This window comes from Stenella coeruleoalba (assembly GCF_951394435.1).
Source record: "Stenella coeruleoalba genome assembly, chromosome: 5".
In the NCBI taxonomy this organism is placed as follows: Eukaryota; Metazoa; Chordata; class Mammalia; order Artiodactyla; family Delphinidae; genus Stenella; species Stenella coeruleoalba.
Window position 1 is genome coordinate 118077501 of NC_137150.1, and position 10699 is coordinate 118088199.

Here is a 10699-nt window from a genome sequence, read left to right on the forward strand (position 1 = left end):
TTCAAGGAATAGACCTAGAGTAGATTAGGAAAGTTTGAGTATTAGTAACAGCAAATGTATATAGAATAATAGGGGAAAGATCAAAGATGTTCTATCATGCTTATGCACAGGAGAGGATTGAGAAACAAAATATGGGGTGAAAAAATTGGGGAGTCAAAGATCCATAAGGTATCTTCTCCAAATCAGCTTTTTTCATTCAAAAGCAACAATAGCTAAATCATTTCAAAATGCTTTATTTTTACTTTTTTCTTTTGGTTATACTTAAAAGTAAATAAAAATCCTACGTAAAAACTATTACTAAATATTTTACTTTTAAAATGTATACTCGTACTGTCTTATGTTACAAAGACAAAATGACATTAATGATAAAGTCAATGTTAACACAATTAAAAGTAATAGAGTTTCTTTTGACTCCTACTCTAAAGCCTATTATATTACTCATTATTGAGCTTTTTGTAAATGAAGACTATCAAAGAGGTAATGGTTGTTGATATTTTATCTGTTTTGAAATTCTACCACTAACATTTTCCTTCACTGACTTTATTTCCACTTAGATTATTCACAAAATAGTTGGGTTAGGAAACAACTATATTTTATGTTTATCCCAAATATTTTAGACACTCTAGGTCTAAAGATCCAAATCACCAAGTTGTTGCAAATCCTTCACTTGATCTTTTCTGTATAGATCTGACCTACCACATGTTCAATATCATTGAAAACCTCTTGAGTCCAGGAGTATGACACCGCTTTTCTTTTTTATCTCCCGTGTGTGGCATAGTAATAAGCAAAGGAAATTCTCATAATAAGTGCCCAAAAAGTATTTGTTTGGTAAATGAGTGAACCAGAAGGAAGAGAAATAAGTCCCTTAATCCTTATCTCACCTTGTGCCAGGTATTATGCCTAGATAAAAAGAATGGATTAGAACATACTTGACCACCTATCTTTACCTATAATAACAAGATACTGAACTGCTAATTTCTGAAAGGTGTGAGATAACTTGGTACATCTTTTTTTTTTTAATTCTTTTCTTGATTTACTTCTAGGAGTTCGACATTTTCTCATTATCTCTCTTTTCCTTCAGCCATTTGTGCATATACTTGCTTTTAAACCATAAAGTTGTTACAAACTTTATGGTTTAGAGTTCTCTTTGATGAAGAGGGCTGTACTCAACAGATTAATGATATTAACTTATTTAATAATACCTTATCTTTAAATAAGTTATAAGAAATGCAGTTCATTTGTTTATTTTTAGTCCTTGACTCTGTACAGGTTGTTAATACATAGGAAGGAATCAGAGCAAACTCATTTGTGCCTCAGGAACTAGAGTTGAGCTCTTCTCCCAGTGCTGAATATTTATTTGAATTTCCATGCAGAGTCAAGTGCCAATTACATTAAAACAATCTAGACATCTTTAAAATCTAAAGACCCATTCACTAGGTAAGTTGGACTCCAACATTTATGGAAATAGTGATTTCACAGAAGTCTGTAGTAACTTGTTCCCTCACTTAGGGTGCTCAGTGAACTAAACAACCAGATGCAAAATTTTATGGGAAAAATTATATTAGGTAGCCATAGGTGGAAACATCTAACTTCTCAGCTGGTTTCTCCTAAATAAAGACAATTAAGTATCATGAAACAAAATCTATAATTAGGTTTATGTCCACCAAAGACTAATTTTAGAAAACAGGACTACTTGTTCATTTAAATTTATAAAAAATGAGAATTTGCTTTAGTGTTTAAGTTTGCTCCTTTAACTCTTAAATTCCATCAGATCTCATTCTTTGAATTTGAGTCTTGGGCATTTTTCTACAATTTGTTTAACTGAATATTCTCTGAGGGTAGATTGTGTGTGTGTGTGTGTGTGTGTGTGTGTGTGTGTGTGTGTGCACTTCTTTGATTTTGTTTTTACTCAATCCAGATACACTTCAACTAACTTCCTCTCCATATTTCCATTTGTTTTGTAAAAATAACTTAAAGCATGTGTATAAAGTTGAATGGAGTTCATTGTGGGAATACATAAGATTTTGGCGAGAAACTTCCCTTGGTTTTTATGAAATATTACATCTTTTTAAAAATTTGTAGACAAGTTTTTGAAGCTACTTATTCTTAGTTTATGGATATACTACCCAATTTTCTAAAATAGATTTATCTAGTTAATTATGCTCTGTTTATATCAGTTGTGACATTCACTGTCACTTCATAACATAATCTTTTAAATTTCAGCACATAAGAGGTCCCACATTAGGTACATTTATTCAAATCTGGGTACTGTGACAAGTTTTTATGATATTGCTACAGCCCATACAAAAAACCTTGAGTCCTACACCAGTTTTCCTTAAGGTTTCACATGGTGGTGGCTGCTGCTCCTCATTTAGATGTGAATGTTCAAAACTGTAACTTTTCCTTATGGCAAACTTGATCAAAAATTTTAAAACCATTATTTTAAAGGTTGTATTTTCTCAACAACTTATAAAAATGAATGCCTTGGGTAAACTTTACTACTGATTCATAACGTTTATTTTTAACACATTTTATTTCATGTTTTACATGAGCTTCAGCTAAGGCCTGAAGTCAGTCTCACAAGACTAAAATCAAATGCTGGCAGGGCTGTGCTCTGTTCTGGAGCCTCCAGGGAAGAATCTGTTTCCTATTCACTCAAGGGGTTAAGTGGCTGGCAGCATTCAATTCCCTTGCAGTGTGGATATAAGATCTCTGGGGTTTTTTTACATCTTTATTGGAGTATAATTGCTTTACAATGGTGTGCTAGTTTCTGCTTTATAACAAAGTGAATCCGTTATGCTTACCCTCTGAGGACTGTTACCAGCTTTTAGAGGCTGCCTGCATTCCCTGGGTTTTGGTCCCCTTCCTCTAACTTTAAAAGCCACAGCAGTGAGTCCTCATACTTCAAGTCTCTGCTACCTCTTCTTCCATCATTACATCACTCTAACTGACTCTTCTGCCTCACTTTTCTGACTTTCAGGACCTATATGACTATATTTGGCTCACATAGATAATCTGGGATAATCTCTGTATTTTAAGTTCCATAGCCATAATTTCATCTGCCAAGTCCCTTTGCTGTGTATCATAACATATACAAGCATAAGACTAGAGGGCAAAGATCATGAGAGTTAAAACTTTGCCTCTGTCAATGACATACATTCAAAACCACTTACAGAAGCATTGTGTGCAATAGTAAAAAATTAATGAAAACAACCAAAATGCATACCAAAGGGAACTGATTAAATTTATGGAAACTCATACAATGGAATATTGTTCAGTTGTAAATAAAAAGTGAGGAAGAGCTTTATTTTACCATATGGAATGTTCTCCAAGACTTTTGTTGTTGTTGAATTATAGTTGATGTACAATAGTATATGTTACAAGTGTACAATAAAGTGATTCAGTTTTTAAAGGTTATGCTCCATTTATAGTTATTATAAAATAATAGCTATATTCCCTGTGTTGTACAATATATCCTTCTTTGTAGCTTATTTTATGCATAATAGTTTGTACCCTTAGTCCCCTATGTTTATCCCTATTTTGCTCCTCCCTATTCCCTCTCCCCACTGGTAACCGCTAGTTTGTTCTCTATATCGTGAGTCTCCTTTTTTGTTATACTTACTTGTTTGTTATTATTAAGTGAAAAAAAAGGAGCAGAAGTGTAATATTATATATTATGTTATGGGATTTTTTTTCTATGAAAGAAAACAAAGGAAATAAAGATCATAGTTTTGTTTTTAAAAAAGGTATTTCAAGTGAAATTAAAAATATATAAAGGGTTTGTAACTTTCATAGATTACAATTTAACTTCAGCAAAATTTTGAAAAGATGGTTAAACAAATCAGTATGAATCTTTTTTTTTTTCATAGTTAAAGGGCTTAAGCAAGAGAGGAAAACGGCTAAAATTAAAGTTAGGCATGAAATTGCCTACAAAGAGAGCTGTATATCTTTTGCAGGTTCTAAACAAGTATATCACTTTCTCTTTCAGTTCCTTATGCATGCTATACATGAGTGGTTTGCTGCTGTCTAAGGATGTGGTAATAACTAAGAAAACTGCAGAATATTATTTTAAATTAGATTATCATGTTATTCTTTGGATCAAATCAATATTTTTGAGGTAAGTATATTATAAAGTTGAATTATAGTTTTAAGCCTCAAATGCAAAAAGATAAATTCAAATTCCAGCAAGTGGCATTTTTTGACACCTCCAAAATATATGAGGAATTTTCTACAATCTCTCTCTAAATAAGATTAAGTTTACTTTTGTTCTATTTATGTATGAAAGTATGTATTATATATGTATGTATTTTTGGTAACAACAAATCATGTTTCTTTGTTTATCTCTTATTGTCTTTTTGCCTGTCTCATCAATATTTCAGGCTCAATATATCCAAAGTCAGAAAAATATTTCCCTTTTCTACCCTGCCCCAGGTCCCAAGTTTATCTCTTTTTCTGATGTCTCTATTTCTGTTAATACATCAGTCTTAGTTTACTAGGGCTGCCATAACAAAATATCACAAACTGGATGACTTACACAATAGAAATTCATTTTCTCACAGTTCTGGAAGCTGGACAACTAGGATCAAAGTGCTGGCAGTGTTGCTTCCCTATGAGGCCTTTCTCCTTGGCTTGCAGACGGCCACCCTCCTGCTGCCTTTTCATGTGGTTGTCTCTCTGTGCTCATGCACCCCTGGTCTCTCTCTCTCTATGTCCTAATTTCTTCTTCTTATCTGATACCAATTGGATTGAATTAGGGTCCACCCTAATGGCCTCAGTTTAACTTAATTACCTTTATAAAGGTCCTATCTCCAAATACAGTCACATTCTGAGATACTGGGGACTAGGACCTTGACATATGAATTTTAGAAGAACAAAATTGAGCCCATAACTACCCCAAAATGCTAATCACCCAAAACTCAAATTCTTTCTGACTCCTCTCTCTCTTCCTCTTTCCATTCAAATAGGTTTTGTATAAATCCTTCTGTAACATTTTTCCCTACTCTCCATATCCACTCTGTTGGAAATTTCTTATCTAGACTAGTACTATAGGATGCTAACAAACTCTCCAATACTCTCTTACACATTTACTGCTAGATCTGTCTTTCTAAAACTTAGCAGTAATAATGCTACATCAACTCAACATCCTATGGTGACACCTAAATTACTGCCTAATAATAACTTAGACTGCTTTTTATAGATGACCTTAGATTGCCTTTTAAGGCCTTTCCTGATCTCTTTCCAAAGAAGTCTCCAGTATTATGTCCCTTGACTCTCTGCAGAATCTTTAGTCTTTAAAACAGTGTATTTTATATTGTGGGTTAAAAAACTATTGGTAAGTCATAAAACTAATTTCAACCAGCATTTGAGAAACCAAAGAATAGAATGAAATGAAATGGAATGAAATGGAATGGAATAGATCAGAATAATATTAAAAAGAATATCTAAACATTCATACATGTTATAAAGTTTTAGTTCAGACTTATTTTTCTTTCCCATCAAGCTATTCTTTGAGACTTTATTGAGCTTTTTATTTTATGCCTTTCTTTGAATATTTTCAAGAAGATACTATTACTTCATAGATAATTAGATTGTACAACATATTAATATAAATTACATTGATCTCCCAAGCAGTAATTGTTTTTCATGCACACAAGTACCTGCTTTCTGAAATCTTTCCTCTGACTACTGACTGGAAGGTGGGTTCAGAACCTACAAGTGTGCCACATGACAACTGTGCACAGCAGCATGACAGCAGTGAAAGCATTAAGAACACCATATTTCTCAGCATTATTAGATTTCAAAACCTCTTAAGCACCCATCACTGGGCAATTTTTAACACTGAATGAACCTGAGATATTAGTCATGTACAAGTGTTACTGCAGGTACTTAAAGAGATTTGTGTTGGTTAATCATCAACAGAGCCAAAGTGCTACAAACCAAGGACAAAATGAAGGCCTAGGAATGAAAGCCTCTCTGAATACTAGGAACAGAAGTGAAGTCTGAGCGTTACAGCAAATAGTGGGATGGGAGGCCCTTCTTTAGCAGAATAAGGTAAGAACATAACAAAATCTCAGGTCCAGAGAAAGGAGAGTCATGGAGAACAGGAAGTTATTTCTGGGATGTTTTATTTTTGAAAGGAAAGAAAATTAAAGCAATGCCATATAATTAAAACTAATTTTAAATGATTGTATCTATCCAGTGATGTTGCAAACTACCCTGAGATTGTTCCAGAAATAAAGTAGATGGAGCTGAGTCATCTCTCCCCTGGCAGTCCTTGTTCTGTCTATATATATAGACATATATATATATATATAGACATATATATATATATATATATATATATATATATATAAAAACATCTTTATTGGAGTATAATTGCTTTACAATGGTGTGTTAGTTTCTGCTTTATAACAAAGTGAATCAGCTATACATACACATATATCCCCATATCTCCTTTTGAGTGACACTAAAGAGATTAGCAAGGCAGAGAGAAGTTTGTCTCACACAAATCAAAACATGGGCATATGTTCAAAGACTAATTTTTTTCTTTTTAAAAATATATAGAGGGCTTCCCTGGTGGCGCAGTGGTTGGGAATCTGCCTGCCAATGCAGGGGACACGGGTTCGAGCGCTGGTCTGGGAAGATCCCACATGCTGCGGAGCAACTAAGCCCGTGAGCCACAACTACTGAGCCTGCACGTCTGGAGCCTGTGCTCTGCAATGGGAGAGGCGGTGACAGTGTGAGGTCCACGCACCACAATGAAGAGTGGCCCCCGCTCACCGCAACTGGAGAAAGCCCTTGCACAGACATGAAGACCCAACACAGCCAAAAATAAATAAATAAATTTATAAAAAATATATAGAAACATTGGATGAGGAATTAAATCTAGTTCAAGTCACACACAGATTGTCATTTGGACTTTGGTGGAATTGAAAGGGTTAGCCAGGCAAGATTTGTGCTGGAAAGACATTACAGAAAAAATATATATGTATTATATTGTGTTCATTATTGTCAACATAATCAAAAGACTCATGCTCAGACATTTATTATTTTTCTCTATTTTAAACATGTCTCTAAGATCTTGCTTTCAATTTCTACTTTGGATCAGTGGTTCTCAAATGCATAAGAATCACCTAGAGAGCTTGACAAAAATGCATGCTTCAAGGCCATACTCAAGAAAATTCTGAAAAAAAGGTCTAGGATGGGACCCTGGAATCTACTTTTTTAAACCTGTTCCCTTGCCCTACATGGATGTTCCTTTCACCAACAAAGAATTTTATATCAAAGATGGTATACAGACCATATTTTCAGAAATATCACAGTAGATGCTGCTTAATTCCATCCCTTATGTACCTTTCTTAGCTATACAACCAACTTAAGATATTTACCAGACATGGGTATACTTCACCCTGACCAGGAAGAATATATGCTACCTAAAGTGTGTGACCTAAAAGGCACCAAAATTTCCACTATGGCTAAGAATAATTCTCTCCCTAGCCAGTCAATTCTCTTATTATTTAGTCTGGTTATTCCCTAGTAAGAATTATTAAAGGGCTATGCCAAAATATTGGATATCTTCAGAAGGTCACAATTTATCTGCCTGTTATCAATTTGGAGCTGTCTTCTAATAGTTATGCAAGAGTGATTCCTTACTGTATCATTAGTAACTCTCCAAACTATTTGCATCAGAATCACCAGAGAGAATTGTTAAAACTGAAGGTTTTTGGTACCTATTAAGACCTACTCAATCACAAACTCCTGGTCATGACTTAAATATATTTACTTAGGAATGTTTAACAAACCCCTAGACTTTCTTGTGCACCACTACCAATCACTCTCTATGGAAGATTCAGAAGATTAATAAATTGCAATTTCTATTGAGCTATTCTATCTACAACTTTGGAGCTAATACATAGCATTAAGAAAATGGGAAGTGGAATGAAAGGGAATGGGGGAGTGAGGGAAAACAAGTTAAATCTAAGGGAGATTCTGAAAGACAAGCCTAAATGTGAGGAGATTACTTGCAGAAATAGTCTCCTAATTTCACAGCTTTACTATCACACCCAACTGGGATTTTAGTCCTGCTTTCTTGAGGTGAAGGAAGGTATCAGTTTCTGGGAGAACTTTTGCCTCCCATCATACGTCAACACTGGTAATAAAATCTGCGCTGTAGCTGTGGTCATTTGGGATGATTTAGAAAGGACAGAGACAAGTCTGTCCTGTAGAACTTGAAAGATTTGATTCACCTGACCTTGAATATATACCATGATTGTCATGAATTTAAGCAAAAAAATAATCTTAAGCAGAATCTAAAGGAATTTATAAAGCACAGTACAATTTTTGAGAGAGGCAATGAAGGCTGATATTTATGGGCAGCATTGGATGGTATGGCCCCACCCATAAGTGATGACGTGCTCCACAGTAAAATAAGTGCTGTGAGGTTATTGCTTCAATACAAACAGGTTCCAAAGAGCCATGACACTGTGAGTAATAACAATATTGCTGACCTTTTCTCATGGTAGGAGAAATAAACTTAGACAAGAGTGATGTACTGACAATAAAAAATAAATAAATAAAGAAATGGTTCCTAGACCAGAACATAAAGAGGTGCTGCTTGGACCCTATAACAAATCTTCACATGTACATGTACAATAAACAAATAAGTAAGTACCTCTTCCTAACCCTATTATTTCAAGTCAACATTGATAATTGCTATTCTTCATATAGGACCATGAATTTTGTAACATATTTGTAATCAAATTGGTTATATAGACATGTGCCTATAAAAATATTTACCTGAGGGACCCCAAGCCCTAGTGGTGACCTTGGTTCCCAATTCCTTCCAAGTACATGTCTGTCCCTCCGTCTCTGTCTTTCTCTCTGCCTTCTGCTACCTGTCTCTCTACTCTACTCTAAGTTACATCTTGTAACCAGCACTGAGGCTGGAGTGGAGGACTCCATCTATGGTCTTATCTAGTGACTTTACCAAACCTTGATATGTATTTGTGGAGCACAATACATGGAACTCAAGAAATCATGTCCTGATTTTTTTAAAAAAAATAACCATTGTTGAAGTTTGGAAACTTACCATGAGGCAGCAGGATATACATAACTTCCTGATGAAGTTAGTCTTCTCTTTCTGATAAAGCTAATTAATTAATAAGTTTGCTGCCTGGATATTCAAAAGTTGTAACCAGGTGATTGGAATAGAAAGGGCTGAGAGACTATTTTGACATTATTTCAAGTTATTCTTTCATTGGAAAAGTATTGAGGTTGCTTGGAATTGTATATATGCTGGTGATGACTTCTGATTGTAAGATGCTAAAGGCTTCTAAATATTGAAAGTTGAGGGGGATTTTAAGCCATCATAATTTAGCTTTGGAAATAAACTTTGTGGAGAGGAAATTAATCATAATTAACACTGAGATAGCATAGAGAAAGACATCATCAATTCATGCCCCAGAGTGTATTTCTTGAAATCTCGCTTACGATGGTATTTTCTTCTAAGATAGATAAATAGATAGATAAATAGTTTGAGGCTAATAAGTACTCTATTATAGTTTTAATAAATATTTCTATGCATTTTTGTCAAAAATACCTGCTAGGCTGGATAGTTTTTTTTTACTTCATCACAATATCCTGCACTTGAGGAATAAAGAACTGCTAAGGTTATTGATTTAGTGAAAGCCATTAATTTGGCAAAGTGCTTTTGAGAAATCAATTAGTGAAGGTCTGACCTTTAGATCCAAACTGTTCTTATCAACCTATAAATAAATAAAAAGCTCCCTTCTGAGTCCCATGCTTTCTCAAACATAAGCCCAGCCTAATTCCACCACCTAAATTTTGCTCTGGCATCCTCTCACATCTCCTGTCTTCGCAATCCTTACCTTTCTGCTCCCACTAAATTCTAATACCTGCCTCTGGTAAGAGTAAAAACAAAGGGTGCTCAGCAGAGACCTAGATAACCAATAAGTCAAGGTCAGTGGTCCCAAAGAAAGCCACTTTATGTTTCTCCTTAGAAGAATAAGGCTGCTGAAAAAAAAAAAAGTAGATTTTACAAAATGGGAAATGGAAAACATATTGCGTGTATTTAAAATGAATGATTTGAATATAAAGAAAATCCCTTTCTCTCTCAGTTCACTCTTTCTCCACCATGAAGGCATGAAACTTTAGAAGGAGTCAAGAGGGCTATAAGACATAAGAAAATTTTCAGCTATTCCAAATCATTATCCATATGTGGATTTTAAAAACCATTACTCCTATGAGATTGCTTTTCATTTATAAGGCTCCATGGGGCATTCTTTGGTCTTATATCCTGTATTCCTCCTTTGTCTGGATGTTATAAAGCAGTACAGAAACTCCATAGTTCATTCTGATGAATACCTTTATTTACTTGGGAATATGATCTTCATCTCAGAAGGACTAGATGTAACATTTGATACAAAGGTCACCACTGCTATACTGCTTACAAATTATGATTTTTAATAGCCTTTCTGCTTTACTCTTTACCCCCACCACTCATATATGCCTAGCATGAAAAGATCTGTTCTTCTGACAGGTTGAATATAAAACACTAGAGTTTTTGTTTAAATGAAAATCATTTTCAACGGGGCCTCTCAGTTCAATTAATAAATATGGAAACTTGATGGAAGCTGTTCCTTGTTACTGCTATTATGTTGCTCATCTGGAAATACGGTAT